Consider the following 18,881-nt stretch of genomic DNA (forward strand, 5'->3'; position numbering starts at 1 on the left):
TTCATGAAAAGGTATGCAAAAAATGTTCCTACTCCCTGAAAGATATTAATGAAGTGTTGTAAGATATCTCACCGGTCTCTGTGACAGCACTAGACTCTGTAAACAGCAAACAAAAATGTGTCTGCGGACAATGACGCTTTCTGCCTGTCAATAATTTTGCACATTCTCATAGTATTGTAGTTGCAGCGAATTATTGAGGCATAATGCATTTTAATGACATGTTGTTCATAACAGTTGTCAGTTGAGGGCGCTATAGGGCTTACTGCTGTTGTTTTTAACAACCGTTTCTGCTCTCAATTAAACTCATTTGTTATATTTGGAGTAGGGAGTTTTGGAGAGGCTAATCTAACAGCTCAGTCTCGTGGAAGTAGAATGGCTGAAATCGCTTACAGCACATTTAACCAATCAGTGTTCAAAAAAATGTCCTTACCTTACCCCGATTCACTACGGCAAGCCTATAAAAATGATTTGTATTTTGAGCTGTCTTGTCGGATTTGGCACGAAATCGCTGGCTTATGATGTACAATACATCCTTGCATCATGTCCGTAAAAACAGGAAAGAAATACCGGCTGTCTTTCCGACTGGAGAAACTACGTTCAGTTCAGTCAGTAACATTCACACAGTTCAAGACAGCATCGCAGCAATCTGGGAGCATGTTTATCTGTTATTCGTTTGGTAAAGTTGTTTACCTGCTACAAGCATGAATATGTTTTCTGGTAGGGTTGCTGAAGCTTATATTGCTTGTATGAATCGAACATTACTCGTGTGTTAACCGATAGCAATGTATCTACATTGTCAGGGGAAGTTACTGTAACATGATAGTATTTATGACTTCTGAAATTGACTTCTTGTAACTGTTATATTGCATATTTAAGCATATAATTTTTCATGTTTCAAGTATTTTGTCCTCATCATTACTGAATCCTTGTTTTAGGTTATTGTGTGCATTGCATAGACATACTACTGTAGTATTACAGTTCACTTGCATTATCAACTGAGGCTGTACAATATAATATAATAAAAATAAAGTCTTCAATTGAACTCCTATCAGCCATATCACGAGTATCACTCTTAAACTGGTGTTGTAATGATGAGTCAACAGAGTTGAGATCCATGTGCAGCTTTAATAACAATAAATGTAGTAATACAGATTGACCCCTGCCTATCACCAGCAACAGTAATATCCAAGGTAATCCAGAGAAGTAGTCAATAAACAGGCAAGAGGTCAGGGAAGGCAGCAGACAATCACAGGCTGTATCCAGGTAAACAAGGCAGTAATAGTAGGCAGGCAGCAACGGGTCAAAACATGGTAAACAGTCCAGGATCATACACAGGAAATACAATAAACTCAGAGAACGCTCAGAAATGTCAGCCAGGACAAAACAAGACTTCACAATGATAACGAGTGAAAGTGAGACTTAAATAGCTGAGTAGATGAGGAACAGGTGAGCAGGTAATCAGTGCCAGGTACGGGGATTATGGGAAATGGAGTTCAGAGTGTAAAAGTCAATATTCAGGTGATGGAGCCCTCAGGTGATGAGTGGGAGGAACTATAGAGGCAGAATTCATGACAGATGTGTATTACAATACAAACATTAATAGTAGATAAAACACTTGAATAATCATGTTAAAATATACTGGTAGTGACTGAGGTGATTGAGTCCACTGTTTTCTATGTAAAAGCTCTTTGAATGTAGTATCATAAAAGCGCTATTAGTGTAAAATAAATAAATTCAAAATATGTAGATAGGAGGTTTTTTTTTTTTTCATCAAAGCAAGTAATACTTCAGTTTAAAATGTTTAATTGTATAACATAATAACAACATGAAAATAGCACGTTATCACTGTGGCCCTGAATATCTCCCAGTCATGATCACATAGGGGATGCCCAGGTAAGCTCAAATCATTAGATTCATCTGCCAGAAGAGCAGTGCTGAAACACGACTAACATTATGTGTTCTTCTGCTAATTGTTTGCAGTTTTAACTTTCAACCACAGATGTCACTAGAGAGCACAAAGTTACGTAGTGCAGCTTTAAATTTATATGGATAACATAGCTTCGCAGATCTTCTGGTTTTCGGGAGATTTTAATGAAAATGTTTGAGTTCATGATGAAATCTATGACTTTTAATAGCAGACTTTGGTATCTTGGTAAATCTGAGTACAGTTTGTGACATTACTGAGAGCAAGTCCGAGACAAAAGTCTCCATTTGCTCTCATGTTAATCTCCAGCTTGATCTCATTATTATTCATAGGTATTTTTGTACATTTGGATAGTGGTTGAAATGTACAAGATGGACGTATTGACAGCATCTAAAACACAGACGTTATTGCGTATTTACAGCTTTAGAAACGTAAAAAATGATTTATGGATTCTTTATTTTATATATTGGAGTGACTATTTGCACTAAGTGTAAATAGCACCTGCCACACAGCGCAGCTATTTGCACTCCAATAGTCCAGTAGAAACACACAAATTGAAGACAAACTGTGTCCCCAGTGTCGCTGCAGAGGCATGGGGTGTAGCAACAGTGTGGATGTGCGTTTTTATGTGTGTGTGGACGACCTGGGTTCGATTCCACCTTTTGTCCCACTTTTTCCCATCCTGTTTCCTGTCTCCACTCTTAATATTTCCTTTAATACTACTTATAATAGGTAATATAGGTTATATATAGGTTTGATCTGGGTAAAATTAACCATGGTTTAACTATATAATATTATAGTAACCTTATAGTAACCATGTTTGTTTGCGGAAGCCATAGTTTTAATGCAATTAACCATGGTGTTCCTACAGTAATATGGTGTTAACATAGTAACCAAGTTTAAATTTGTGGTTATTATGATTTAATCACAAAATACCATGGTTATATTATGGTTACTGTAGTAAAACCATGGTTTATTTTTTTTTTAAGGTAAGGTTAGGGTGAGGTTTAGGGGTTGGGGTTGGTGTAGGGTGTCTTTGGGACTCTAAATAAACACAATATACTGCAGTGATGCACCTATACTGTATGTTAGTATTTAATTAGGGGTGTAAATAGGATATATCGCTATTTGCACTGTATAAATATCATCTATCATTATATATTTGTATAAATGTAAATTTTTACTATTTTATGGATATTTTAGGTCCCCTAACCCCACCCCTACCCATTCACCCATTGACAGCATACTTTGGGCTAGTTTTTGTTATCTGCTTATGAGATCAGCAGGCTGTGAGTTAATAAGTTCATAATCAGATGTTTTTTGGTCACTTACTCTCTTCATCTGCACTTTCATCCTCGCACAGAAATATTAGCATCATCATTCAGTGAGATACATTTTACACTCCACGGCTGGATTACTTGCAGCGGCTGTTGTAAAACGCCACATAAAACACGTTTCCAATTATACTTCTTTTTATTTTTGACAATAAGTATTTTCTCTGTCCTCCCCAGACTCTTAAGAAGTTCTTAACAGCGTCTGAGTGGCTGAGTTCAGCTTTACACCTGCACACCTGTGGTCGCCCCCATCCCTTCAACCGTCTCCACGGTTACAGAGCGAGAGAGTAAGAGACGGAGAGAGAGAAGGGGGAATGATGCTATTCGGGTGAGTGTTTTCTGCATGCTCTCTCACACACCCTCTTTCACATCTCCTAATGGTCTGGAAAGGTGTTAATGTGTTTTTTCAGTTAATTAACTACTTCAATTAGAACCAGGGAACTGTGGTGGAACAAGGGAGATTGAAGGCAAGAGGAAAGGAGATGAGTGCAAATGTAATGAGTGAGAAAGAGAGAGAGAGAGAGAGAGAGAGAGAGAGAGAGAGAGAGCGAAGTAGTGGTGGAGGGTAATAGTAATGCCCTTCGGAGGTAGATGTGGAGCGTGTGGTTAGTATGTTCCCATGGCAGACGGTCTGGTAGGGATAAGAATGAAATGTGATTTCTCCTCATTAATTTGTAGCCTTGCTAATGACCTGTAACTTTTCTAATGTTTGAGTTGGCTGTTTTTGTCTAGACATTGTTGCAGGTATTTAGGTGTAAGCTTTATAAATGAGTATTACGATTAATCCTGAAAAGGCCATTCTATGCACAGTCTCATTTGCATTCACTCTCTTTGTGGCACTTTTTTGAATTAATTGAGAGCTCAGAACTACAAACTATGGAAGCATTTTCTCAACATTCACATGCTAATGTTATAATATAATAATATTCATAATTTCATAATATTATGAAACTGACTCTCAAATCTGATTGGATAAGCCATATTATCACAGAGCTGTAGTAAAATTAAGCAATAAGCCACAAGAGGCTGTGTGCTACAGTGATTTTACCACAGGTAAGGGATGTTCTAAGCAGAGTTTATTTTTAATAATCATATACTGTACACTCACCGGCCACTTTATTAGGTAAACATGTACATCTTCTTATTCATGCGATTATCTAAACAGCCAATCATGTGGCCGCAGCGTAATGTATAAAATCACGCAGATATTTACAGTTCACACCTCTATCCTCTGTCTGACATTTTAATGTTAATGTTCACATCAACCATCAGAATGGGGAAAAATGTGATCTCAGTGATTTCAACCACGTTGGGTTCCACTTCTGTCAGCCAAGAACAGAAATTTGAGGCTGCAGTGGGCCTGCCATCTGTGTATCTCAACAGAAATCCAGATTTTTCAGACCAGGCAATGTTTTTCCAATCGTTTAATGTCCAGTTTTGGTGAGCCTGTGCCCACTGCAGCCTCAGTTTCCTGTTCTTAGCTGACAGTAGTGATACCCGGAGGGTTCTTCTGCTGCTGTAGCCCATCCGCCTCAATATTCGTCTTGTTGTATGTCTGCTTAGCACTGTTGTAACGCATGTTTATTTGGGTTACTGTCACCTTCCTGTCAGTTTGGATCAGTCTGACCAGTCTCTCCTCCGACCTCTGTTATTAACAAGCCATTTTCACCCACAGAACTGCCACTCGCTGGGTGTTTTTTGTTTTTCACACCATTCTCTTTTCAATTTAGAGACTGTTGCACGTGAAAATCCTAGGAGATCTAAATATATCTCTGTTACAGAAATACTCAAACCAGCCAGTCTGGCACCAACATTCATGCCACAGTCTAAATCACTGAGATCACATTTTTTCCCCATTCTGATGGTTGATATGAACATTAACTGAAGCTCCTGACCCATATCTGCATGATATTATACATTACATTGCTAAAAATGTACAAAAGGGAATCATTAAACAGTATGCGGATCCACTTCAGTTTTATTTCAATACATTACACTGCTGCCACACGATTGGCTGATTAGATACAGTAATCGCATTGATAAGTAGATGTACAGATGTACCTAATAAAGTAACCGGTGACTGTATATTTTCATTCTAAAATTAAACTTTTACTCCACTGATGGTTAGGTTTAGGGTTGGGCTTTGGGTTAGGGTTAATAAAATATGCCTTACTATTGACTGTATTCCATTATTTACAACTAAACCCTGTGGACATTTCACCTCAACAACACTTCCAGTTTCAGCCACTGGAGGCAGTGGTTCAAATTTTGGTAAGCACTGATCGATTTCAATAGCAAAACTTTTGCCCTCCTGTTGCCGAATTCATAGTGTAATCAATTTCTGTACCACTAGCATCACCACACAGAATTGTGTAAATACTGATTGCTTTCAAGCAGGTACAAATAGATAGTCCCGCCTAAATGCACGCCATTTATTGCAATGTTGCTATGTCGGGCTGGTCGGGAGCAATATTTTGAATATCGCAACACAGCCACAGTGTATACACTTATTTCTTTTAAGGAGAAATCTACTTACAAATGGCGTATTTATAATTGCCTCTGCATAAAAAACTAGGATAAAGTATTTAACATTAACAAATTGACATACATTAGCTTTAAGGGTTGCTGTCAGGTACAAAGTGAAGCAGAGAGCCTAAAATTCCTCAACCATGTCTTATTGCTAAATTTTCACTACATATTTTGCATGAAATATAGAATGCTTATCGAGTTGCTCTCAATATCCCAGTCAACATCTCCCAGACCTCATGCAACCCTCCACCGTCTCCTCCATACCTCATTCCCTCTCTCAATTCCCGCTCCACCTACCTCATATATCTCAATGACAGTGCTTAATGACTGTCCTGAATGAGGGAACTTTTTCTCCTGATTTCATTCTATCTCCAAGATGCTGTCAGCGGTGACATGCTTTAACTGTAAAGTCTGCAGAGGCCCACAGCAGACACACACCATCTATTCATCTCCGTTTGTCCTGTCTGTCCGTATCTTCTCGATTTCTCTTTTAATGTCCACACGGCGGCCTAAGAGGAAGAGTTTATGCATGTTTCCCCAAACTTATATTCCTCACAGATTGGTGTTGATCGATTGCTGAGCCCTCAAACTGGCACAAGTTACTCACTCTGACAGCCACTTGGATCAGAATTCCACCCCTATTAATAGCCACTGACAAAAGCAGGAAAAGAGACGCTGGTATCTGAGTCTTCTTCTTTCTGCTATTTGCATGCAATTCTTTCCCTTTGAATGTGTGTGAAATGCTTAACAGCTAAGCATGGAAACTTTTCAGTCTACTGTAAAAGCATGTCATAAAGAAAAAAGGGTATTATATGAGATACAATTTTATAATGAAAGTGTCTAGAGTAAGTGATATGAACCACCAATGTGTACGTTATGTAACGTTCACACCAATAATACACCTTGTGAGGCTTACAATAAATTACGTGACCCTCGAAAAAGTCTTGTTATTGCATGTTCAATGATTGCTCAGGGTTATGTTATTAGTATTTGTAGATATTTGTTGAGACGTATATGTTTGTATATTTGGATTGACACCAAAACGTACAATATCAACGTATTCGCAGAATCTAGAACTTACTGTATGTTCTTTCACGTATGTACAGCTTTACAGATGTACAAATCTTTATGAATCCTTTGGTCAGAACAGAAATTCCCATAACCTTTGTGAGGATACAGCTGCAGCTGAATGAGTTCATTACTAAGACATAATCCCATAGTGGGACTGTTATATATCAGTGAGAGGAAAAGTCTGTAAATTTGTTCAAATGCAATAAGGTTTATATTTCAGATGCTGTCAACACATCAATATTATATGTTTCAGTGGCTATGCAAATGTATGAAAGTGTGTGTGATAACCAAACTTTACGAACCAATACGTAAAAATACTAATGTGATCACATTGGATTGTCTCACAGACTTCAATGTACAGATTTGGAAATTTGGGGCTCATGTGATAGTGATTTTAACTGAAAACTATATGCAGATATCAATATGATTTTGATTATTCTTGCATTCAAGCCAATTAGATGGAGTGTAACGGAATGGACCATAATGCAGGGCTCTAAAGTAGCATTAATTTACCTTTACACAGCATTGTAAAAACACTAATCTCATGGCACTGAACATTGCGAAAACAAAGAGAAAAATCGAACGACATTCGTCTTAACGTATTTGTGCATAGACAAGTACAAGAAGCATCCAATATGCTTTATATTTTCCAGATTTTATTCAGTTGGGCTGATATTTATTATCTTAGTGCAGAAAAAAGGCCTCATAAAATTAATACTTGTATTAATTTATAGTTAATAAATTTTTGGTTTTTAAAATGAACCTTTTCATGCCTTTATATTAGATATCCTAGATACTGATGGTTGATACATTGGGGCATCTCAAGTTTTTACAAACTGAGGGACAAGTCTCAATTATTTTTGGTGGTATTTGACAGCATGCAACAGATGCTGTAGATAGAGTTCAAACTGTATTTAACCCAAAGTAACCCCATTTAACCCTTTCAGCAAAAAAAAAAAAAAAAAAAAAAAAAAAGCATTCAGGGCTTAGAACAGGGTGTAATATCCGACAACAAAGATTCTACTAACAGGGAAGGAGGCCACAAACTGTATCTCTGCACAAAGATCTAAAAGCAAAACAATACCCAGATACATACCTTTGAAGGCCAACACCCACTGTTGGCATGCTTTCCTGACCCCTCGCATGCGGGCATGGCTCTCTGTGTGTGTTTAGTACAGTGAGTCGGCACTGTGTGACATTCTATGGCCCAGGTTTAATTGAGTTGGAGCTGAACTGTAATATTTGTGAGATGCAGCACACACTGGGCACTGGCAGGATAACAAGTGCTGTGGTCAGCTAGAAGCCCCTTGAAATGGCAAGAGGTTCTGGGAATGTTACAGAATTACTGAATGATGCTGTTGATCTACAGAGGAATTGCACAGATTTTTCTTGGTCAGTATAAACTGTGGCCAGCACCTAAATATGTCAACCTTACGAAAAGTACTGTGATGGTACCATGGTAAAGTTTTGGTATCACCACATTGGGCATCACAGGAACTGCACTCTTCTGGTTTGAAACTTACCTTACAGGTAGATCTTTCAGGATATTAATGTGGGGAGCAGTGTCTCCACTAAAAAATATATATATATATATATATTAAGATTTACACATTTCAATTTCATAAAAAATGTCCATCAAATTAAATTGCGTAATCTTTTTATAAACATAAAAAAATTAAATTTGATGGTATTTTTATGAAAATAAATGTGTAAATCTTAAAAATAGGCTAAACATTTTTTTGTAAGTGTTTGTTACATAAACTATGCAAGGAGGCACCTCAGGGATTGGTGCTTGGCCCACTTTACTTCTCAATATACACAATAATGTTGGGACCTGTCATAATGTCAGAGTGAACACATAAAGACAAAAAAAAAAAAAAAACACTTTAAAGGCAACCTTTCACTTTCTCTGTACCTCAGTGGTCCCTCACTACCTTCAAGAAGTGTCAAAGACACTTCTGTAAGCACTTGACACAGTCGTTAATGCGCTTTCTGAATCTACAACACTTTCTGAAAAAAAAAAAATTCTTTCACTGTGTCTCACTTTCATCTTTTTTAGCTTACTCTTTTCTAAGCATCCTTAAAAATAATGCCACTTGGTTTGATATTTTTGTTATCCACTGAAATGTCTGAAATGACACTCATTACATTTTTGGTGCCTAAATATTTTTTTTGTAGCCATGTATTTACGTGGTTCTCCAAATAATACCATGGTATTACCATAGTTCATGTCCAAAGAACCATGGTAATACCATTGTAATTGGCTGTTGATACTTTTTTAAGCGTACCATCTTTAGGCCCATTGGATTACTGCAGGGGGACTATCTTGCAACCTCAAAATATCAGACAGAGGATAGAGGTATAATTTAAAAAGAATGTATTAAATTAAAATGAATCTAGATGATATTATACTGTAATATGATAATTATCATGACCAACTCAAGCATGTCTTGGCCACCACATCCAATTTGTGTCTTTGATTAATATCTGTGATGTCAGCGTTGTGAATGTAGTCTAAGAGGATCTGCTACGCAACAAGGGACAAAAACGGTCAGTCTCAATGTGATATTATCAGTGCATGGGAAACTGTCATGCCTGTGAAAGCCTCTCACCCTTGTTTAAATGTCTGCTGACCCCCTTCCAAATTACAAAGCCATAGATGCAAATCTTAGAATTTCTTTCACCAAAACCTCACCATGGTAGTCAGCAATGTTTTCATCAGGATGTGCAAAAATTATACCTTTTTTCCTTGTTTGATTGGTTGATCATATGCTGGCTTTATATACTTGACTGAAAGCTTTTCAGTGTCTGTAATTTTGAGGGCCTCTCGATGTGCTGTTCAAACAATAATTACTCAACACTTCAGCATAGTCAAATGAAGAGGGGAAGGAGGTTAATGGGATCTCATCAGTAATATGATCTCTACATCTCAAACCCAGATTGCTACAAAAACAGACTGTAGTCATCTCTTACATTATACTTTCACTGCACGGTTTTCACACTTTCACAGGTTTTTTCGGGGGCCTAAATTGTCAACCACCTTCATTGACTATAATCAATCTAGTTGTGTTGTGGTGTGCTGCTCGTGTCTGGGGTAGGCAGTGTAAGAGCTATTGTATAAAGTAGGGATGTGCACAAGTAATAGACTAATCGAGTACTTGTTCTGCACCAGCCAGTCGACTATTAAACACACTGCTCGAATAACGCAAATTAATTTTCTTTATTTCGCCCTGGGTTACACTGATTTATACTGCATTTACACTCTGAATCTCGCAGTTACAATTGAGCCCACTGAGGGGCACTGTGGATATGTGTCGTCGAGATGTTGGATGAGAGAAGGAGATATCATGGCATCTTTGGTGTGTGCTTTCAACAACTGTGGCAATAATAATATTTTGATTCTTTATGAATTTTACTCTATTGGTATTTAGTTTGTGTTAGAATCATACATACTAACGGACAAGGATCTGCTCTTATGGTGGAAAGAAACTGCGAAGCGGTACGAGAAACTCTGAAGCTTATCAGACCATAATGTGTGTATGTGCGTTAAATCTCTGAACACGGGCAGAGCGCATTTTATAAAAAGCCAACTTTCACCACTTGATTTTCTGAATAAAACTTGTGAAATAATAAAAAAAAAAGTGATAGCCTTTATATGTAGACTCAGAGTTTATATAGAGGTGCATTACCGTAACAGCATCAGTACTGATTTCTATGTAAGTTAAAATGTTTTTAGTGTTATTTTTTAATGTTTTTATTAATGCACATGGATAAAAAAAAATTCAAAGTTTGTTGAAGTTAGCTTATTTTGAAACCATTCTTGGTAACGTTTCTGAATAAAACAAAATATAAATTTCACGTACGTGTCATACATTAGTTTACGAGTAATGAACTACTAGTTTTTATCGGTTAGAGTACTTAACTACAAAATTTCTACAAAATGCCCAACCCTAGTTTAAAAGGCTTGGTTAAATTTACCTTTACATGGAGATATTCCACAAGCGAAAAACAGACATCTCAATGGGGATCTGCGCGATCAGGAATTTCACATGGTGGACCGGTGGCGAAGACATTTCCTTATGCAAATTTTGTGTGGAGTTCAAATTTGGTGAACTTTGACACACAAATTTCCAGCGTTTGGCAGTGACCTCTGTGTGGGCAATGATTCATATATAGCTTCACTGAATATTTTTCACTGGATATTCACAATTGATGAGGAAATCATTTTAACAGTAAGTTTCGTGTTCATACTTGCTTTTATCAGGGGTATGAGAATAGTTTTGCAGAGAATTGCAAGTTTTTTGGCTTCTGTGAAAGCTCATGAACTCAGGTATTGGTCTAGAGCATTTCAGTTTTCGATCTCTTTAGCTAAAATCACTGCAGCAAAAAATAGCCATTATACCAACATTAGCTTCGATATGCTTTAGGTAAATAAAGCGATGACTATTTCTATGTGTTTGTATGTGGGTATTTGAAGGAACATTTTCAATTAGAATTGGTTTTACTTGTGCCTGATATTATAAAGCCTCCTTTATGCTCCTCGTGAATTTCTTTCTTTTGTGAAGGAATCTGAGAAGGAGTTTGCTGGAGTGAGAATTTGCTGTGCTTGTACTTCTGCATGACAATGCCCACTCACTGATCCCACCAGATCACAGCAGTCATGTCCACCAAGTCATGAGGCAAGCAGAATGACTGAAGTGCTGATTAAAAGGTCAGAGGTCACTCTCACTGCTGAGCTGCATCATAACTTCACTCTCTCAAGACTTAATTGATTATTTGATTCAATAAAATTTACGAGTCATAAAAAAAAATAAAAAAAGTAAAAAGGCTTACTTTAAAGAGTAGTATGGTATATGCTATTTTGTGCATAGCTTAAGTGGTTCGAAAATAACATTTCTCAAATGGAAGTGGAGTCCATGATTGGGGTGTAAGGACTGTCCTTAATGATGCATCTCACCCTCTTTTGGCAGGGATTATATGGGCTGTTAGTAACATGTTCTCCTGTCTCTAACAGGATCTCCCTTATCAACTGTATACCCCTTGAGCTGTCACCTTCAACATACCCCTTGGAGGAATCTACTTGCAAGGATACTGTTGGAAATCATAACTCAGAGGAGGAATACTTGCCTTGAACGAGCCCTTTATAATGAACGCTCATTTGATCCAGTGTCTTTGACAAGTACCAGAGCATGTCTTGGTCATATGAGACATATGTGTAGTATATGTAATGTGAGACAGTGCTGAGTAATCCATTTTCACTTATAGGAATTGTTTACCCAAATAATGACCCTTTTTTTCATACAACGAATGTGGATGGTGATTTATACTGGCAAGCAGGCCCAGATTGGCCATCGGGAGCAGTGCGAGAATATCTGGTGGTCTGGCCTGTCTTGCACCTGATTTGACCAGCTGTTTTTATTTTTATTGAATTGTTATTTTTAATTTATTGCATGCCCGATGCAGAGTCCGCTTATTATAAGCAACTTAGGGCTTATTTTCTTTCATAAATTAGCACAAATAATTGGCAATTGCGGCTTTATTTCCAGAATACAGTCACGTTTTAAGGCTTATATCTTCCATAGCACAATAAAGTGTGAAAAACTACTAATCAAAGTGGTCAAATATCTCCACCTACTTTTCGAGCCGCGCTCTGCATCAGTGGCGTCAAACACACAGGTAGATATATGACCAGCTCGAAACCTTTGATCATGCGCATACATGCACATTTGCATTTTGTATCGGAAACTGGATCTGTTAGTGACACTGCCACAGGGAAACCCAGTTCATTTCCCTCACTCATGACAATAATGAAAACATGGACAGATACGAGTAAAAATATCAGAAGTAAAAAGTGGATTTAAATAATTATTAGATATTATGCATTAATACAGATTCGATGCTGCTAGAGTTTAACTGAGAAGCAGACTAGTAAATAAAAATTATCTGTACAGTCTGCTGCAGCTCCTCCACTACCCCAATGATGCTTAAAGGGATAGTTCATTCAAAAATGTAATTCAGATCAAATTCAGTAATTATTGATTACCTAACAATGAACTACCTCAGTCATCAGTTCGCTATTACTTACAGATTGGTTAATCATGTTTCCATATTAGTTAATAGTAGTAACTAAAGTGTTAATGTAGTACTACTCATTTGTCCTGCATTAATTCCTGCATAATAACATATTAATGATGGACCGTTATTATAAAGTGTTACCAATTTCTGCAGAACTGGAACGCTCGCCATTCAGATACTTCTAAACCCACTGCATATTTAAGAAATAAGGCATGAGTGTCCGTGCTATATTGTGAATATAGTCATGACTGAAGGGCATTGTTAGGCACAACGCTAAGCTTGTAGAAATAAAAAAAAAATAATAAAATAAAATTAAAAAAAAACAACTTTCATCAATAATTCCCTTTTTTGTGTTTGTCTTGTTTGTGTAACGTTTGCTGAGTTGTATTGGTGGATACAAAATTTTGGCTAGTCCTGCCGGCCGGGTTCGCCCCATTGTCCTTTGAATTTAAGAAAGATTATCATGACAGGTTGGTGGATGGAGGTTTATTAAAATAAATAAATAAATAAATAAATAAAAACACTATAGCTGTTTATGGGACAGAATCTCAATAATAATAATAAAAAAGTTACCAAGTGCTCTAATCAAAACACCCACAAGCTCCACGAGTACAGAATAATGCCTACAGGTCTTCTGAGACACTTATTCAAACCAATCCCCAATGTGATCCAACAAAACAAAGTCGTTTGTGCTAATTAAAACCATTCAAAAGTACGGCACTACACTTTCCAATTAACAGAGAAAAGAGGGAAAGTCACTCTTTTGAGACTGAGCTAATTCCACTTGAGTGTTTCAACTTTAGCTCTGGTAAGCCACTGCTTGGAAAAGTGGCCATCATGATACAGTTATTCACTGGAAGTGGCAAAGAAAGGAAGACCCTTCATTAAAACCTTGCAGGGCTAAATAGGCCCTTCATTAACAGCGTTAGCAGCTAACAATCAGGGAGGAGGGGGATGGGCTCATCAACTAAATGAGAGAGCTGGATCACAGTTAGTGACCCTCGGTTAAGGTATATGGTCTTGATCTGCCCTTGAACCCTGAACTCAGACTACAGAAAAGCTCTGTGTTAATCTACAGGTTCAGGATGGGCAAGGAAGAGGCAGGAACCAGCAGATCAGTCAACATAACTTTAATGACATAAAAAAAAAAAACTGAACATAACATAAAACACATAGATGCACATACACTACAGCCGCATGTGTCTCTCTCTCTCGAACTAGAACCCCTCGAACTGGCTCAACATTATTCCCCTCCAGGCTGATTAGGTGATTCAGCCCGGCCATGCCCTCCTCCTCTTCACACTCCTCCACCAGGAGAAACCTCTGGCATGACGTACTCCCCTCCCCTCCCTTCCTGGAGGGGAAGTGTTGCCCTTCTGGCCATCCTTCGTTCTGCAGGTCTTCCCCGCCTCTCTGGAGCCCTGGGAGAGACAAGGGGAGGAAGAGGAGAGAGAGAAAAACTCGCTCGCCGGTCCCCGGACACACTGTAGCCTAGTCCTCAGCCACTCCTCCACCCTCTGGTGGATGACAGCCGCTCCTCCCCTGGCGGACGGCAGCAAGTCCTCCAACCCTTGGTGACAGAACGGCTCCTCCCCTTCCTGCTGGATGGCAGTGGTTCCTCCTACTCACGGCTACTGGCAGCGACTTCTCCGTCCCCTGGCAGATGGCAGCGGCGAGGACTCCACAACAGCGCATCCCTCCTCCTTCCCAGGTTTCGGCACCAGTGTAATGGGTTCAGGATAGGCAAGGAGGAGGCGGGAACTGGCAGAACAGTCAACATAACTTTAATGACATAAAAGAACTGAACATAACATAGACGCACACACACAGCGGCCGCATGCATCTCTCTCTTGAACTGACGCCCCCGGCTCGTCTTTATCCCCCTCCCGGTTGATTAGGTGACTCAGCGCTGGCCGTGCACCCTTACAGCCTGGCCACGCCCTCCTCCTCGTCACAATCTGATATAAGAAATTTGTTACAGCTGGAGACTCATGACATCATGTTTGAAATGTTGTTAAGATCTCTTCTGACACTCCTGAGGAGATTAAAATTACTACTGTCTTTATCTCAGAAGAAAAGTCAGAGAAGCAGGAGACTTGGGCAAAATTTCCTTTTGATCTCCTTAAAATCTCATTGCTGTCTAAGAGAAACAATCAATCTAATTTGTATTTTTTGTGTCCTATGGGTATTCTTTTTGCTCAAAAAGAATAAATGTTTAAAAAAAAAAAAAAAAAAAAAAAAACCTGGTTAACATATTGTATGCTCAAGGGTACAAGAAAAGCACCTCCTCTTCCCCAGCACCACTTATCTAGAATTCATTTTAAGACATTGTATGTGTCTAATTATTCAGCAGCAGCAGCATGTATTACATGCTCAACACAGCATGTCTGTGTAGGTTCTAGCAGTAGCACATCTTCATTCTTGATCTGCAGCAGTAGCAGCATAAGCAAATCTACTAAGTCCAAACCTACCAACTTGTCATATTCATTAGAACACATAACATTTATTCAGAGCGCTGTCATGGCTGAACTAAAAGAATTACTTAGCTAGAAGTTCATTCGCCTGGAATAGTAGTCCCACCAAAAGGACAATAAAGACAAATTTACAGCTCACATAATTGTACAGAACAACTCACATAAGTGCTTTGATAAAAATATAAGTTAAACATTTCTTCTTTTAAGCCTTCTAGAATATTAGCCCCATAGAATTCCATTGTAAGTGCATTACTATATAGACCATTTTTTAGTGTTTTTACAAACTGGGGGATGAGTTAAAATTATTCTCTATGGTATTTGACCACATACCACATTTACTGTGGACAGATTTTAACTTGTTTTGACGCTAAAACATTCCTTTAATTCTGTCTGTTTTGAATCCTCAAATAGAGCATTTCTGAGATGTGTAAAAGAGCATATAATCCTACTTAATATCCATGCGTCACCAGATATTAATGATATTAGATGGAGAAATCTAATCATCTCCCAGTAATAAAAATGAGAAGTAAGTTTGGTTAATTTAGAGCCAAACTGCTCATTTGAGAAGGACATCAGAATTTTGATGATACATTTTTATGAGCTAGTTTCTAAGGGTATTTGGGGGTCACAGCAAAAGATGGTGCAGCATATGTACAAGGAACCCTTGACAAGTGTTTAGTCAAATATATGGCTGAGCATAGGGCATAGCATCTTGTGTGGCAGAAATGTAAGTCTTAAAATGGTGAATGTTATGTAAAGGATAATCTACAGTCAAAAAAACCCTGGACAGGTGTATCAGGACCTATAAACGAAGTTTTATTTTGTGGTTTATTTTGTGATTATGACTGGCTGATAGAACGTTACTCCACTTTTTACATGGTTACTTATAAAACAATTATAAAACAGATATTTCTGACTGGATGTGAATTGTTAGAAGCCATTGTAAAATGGCTATAAACACACACTGACCACATATTCCATATTAATATGCCAAGTTGCTACGTGCTTGACAACTGTAAACAGCTTACCATTAGGATAATGGGCTATATTACTTGGTGGACGAATTGTTAATTCTGATAATTATCAATAATAAATGTAACTCTTTATTGAACACTGGTGACTTTTATCATAGTGAAAAATCACTGTAATGCACTGCTTCTCATAGATTATTGCTTTAATAAGTAAATAAATGGTAACGTAATGTTCATTCAAGTGTAAATAATTTTATGATGTGAGAACGAAGAGACTACTGAGTGATACGAGAAACATTAAACTAGCACAACTATGTAGAAAATCAATTGCCTAGGATAACGTTCAATTATACACTCTCAGAAAAAAAGGTACTGTTAAAGGTATAAAGCCATCTCTGGGGTGGTACCCTGGTTTTTGGGTGCAAATTTGTACCATTAAGGTGATAAAAAAGGTACGTTTGTTTGTTCCCAGAGGAACAAAACATATAAATGTACCTTTAAAAGGTACACAATAGGTCTTTAGGTTACAATTATGTACCCAAAATGACCCTTTTACCTTAAACACTACCTGTTTTTCTGAGAGTGTACATTAGCAGTCATTAAACTAAAAAGTTTGACCACAGAATGCAGTGATTGACCAATCAGAATTAAGTATTTCAGAGATTATGGACTTGGACCTCAGGCAAGAAGCTCCCTTTGAAAGCTTTAATCACTCTTAGATGTCTCCATTTTTATGTACAGTAAAACAGAAATTTATATAGCTAGCATAATCAAATAAATCTCTTGCTCAGGAGCATTCCATAGATCATAGGTGGGCGCTGTTGTGCCCTCTCGTGCTTTCACTCCTTTAGATTAACAGCCATCTGTTACCAATTACAGTTTCTGACAAGGGCATTGGGACCTTGTGAGAGTCACCACTGAAATTCATGTGTAAAGCCAGCGTTGAAGATGGGGTGTGATATTCACAGCTGGAAAATATAGATCACACACAAACGTACGACCACACACCTGTAAATGCTAGACATATGGACATATATATTCGTAGCATATTTATGAACATATTAATTGTGCCTTCCTCCAAAATTTCCAGCACCACACTTACACATATGTGCGGATGAAGAAGTAAGCAAGATCAGCTGTGGACCTTGGTCAATGGCTGAGTACCTAGAATCTTCCACTTGCCAGATGTGTGGGGAAAAGGGGCTGTGATCTGAAAACTGCTTGCGGATGGTGTTTAGCTATAAATAAGACATGCGCTTATGAAGACTAGTGTGTGATGACTTTTTATATATATTATAAAGCCAGGTAGGCCTTGTTCAACAAGGTCGACGTCATCCTGCACAGCTGAGAGGGAAGAATCGGCCTCGATTTCCACGTGGCCATCGAAGAAGGAGAAAGATGGGCTGCCAGTGTCTCCTCCATCCTTGGGACCTAAGTGTATCCATGCTCAGCAGCTCAACACACATTGGTAAACTCAGAGGCCGATTGATTGGTAATCCTGGCTGAATATGGCTGGTTCCAGGACCTAGATGGAGGCCCGGGAAAAAGCAAGCAGCCTATGAGGCGTTGTCGCGGTTTGGCCCCCATAAAACAATCATCTAGGATTTACTTTCTTTCCTCCGACTGAGTCTCATCCGGCCGGTCCAAATGCAGCTTCTTCGATTCATGAGTAGCAACCTCGAAGAACTTCTAATAAGTTACCTAAGGCCTGGAAACATGCCCGCTAATCCTTCAGAATTCTAAACCATAATGGGGTTAGAATCCTCATTCACAGCACCGAAGGAAACCGCAGCACGTGCCTCAGGTCTGGGACATAAATGCCCGTGTGTAAACTCCACCAGTGAATGTCAAGCCAGATCCGGGAATAGCAACAGAGAGAGCCGAAGGTCGGCCAGCTGTTCGGTCCCCATCTCATTGGCCTATGCGCCCCAAGAATCGAGCGGGCACAGGTGGTCAGAGCGAAAATGCGGCCCACCTGAACCTCCAAAGGAAGCGAGCCTTGTGTGGAGCGTCTAGGTATTCATCAGCTCACAATGCAGGCAATCCAATTCCTCCAGCCTTGTGGCAAAAGACAGCTCACACACATGTGCCATCCTCACGTTGCCACTCAAAAAGGGCGAGTAAAAATCTTGTTTCGACGTGAGTTTCCAGAAAATATCATGGGCTAAGACAAGGATTGTGACTGAAGTGAAGAAAATCTGGGGTGATGGCACCAGACGAGCGCTTATAAGAAGCCGATGATGTAGCTCCTTAAGGGTGTCGCTTAAGCGCCATCAGCCAATGATTTGCCGTGATTGTATAGGGCTTCAGACAGTGGTCACACTGATGTGTTTCCAAGGCGTCAAGGACGTAGCTTGGAGTTTCTAACGAAAGGGAACGGTTCCAGAACCAGTGGCGTAGCCAGAAACAAGACTCTGTGTGTGTCAAGGGAAAACTGGGTGTGCAGGAACTAAAGCACAAGAAAATGACATACAATAAAGTGACCGTTAACAACCATTGCATC

At 38.7% G+C, this 18,881-nt stretch overlaps 1 long non-coding RNA gene across 1 annotated transcript; it reads left to right on the forward strand.

Annotated features, from left to right (window-relative positions):
- The first annotated feature begins 3,400 nt into the window (after nucleotides 1-3,400).
- LOC127412304 (uncharacterized) lies at nucleotides 3,401-13,530 on the forward strand. Its single transcript, XR_007892409.1, has 3 exons — nucleotides 3,401-3,586; nucleotides 11,424-11,569; nucleotides 11,873-13,530. It is a non-coding gene; the product is annotated as an uncharacterized LOC127412304 (long non-coding RNA).
- Nucleotides 13,531-18,881: the final 5,351 nt, after the last annotated feature.

Source organism: Myxocyprinus asiaticus, chromosome 21 (genome assembly GCF_019703515.2).
Source record: "Myxocyprinus asiaticus isolate MX2 ecotype Aquarium Trade chromosome 21, UBuf_Myxa_2, whole genome shotgun sequence".
Classification (NCBI taxonomy): domain Eukaryota; kingdom Metazoa; phylum Chordata; class Actinopteri; order Cypriniformes; family Catostomidae; genus Myxocyprinus; species Myxocyprinus asiaticus.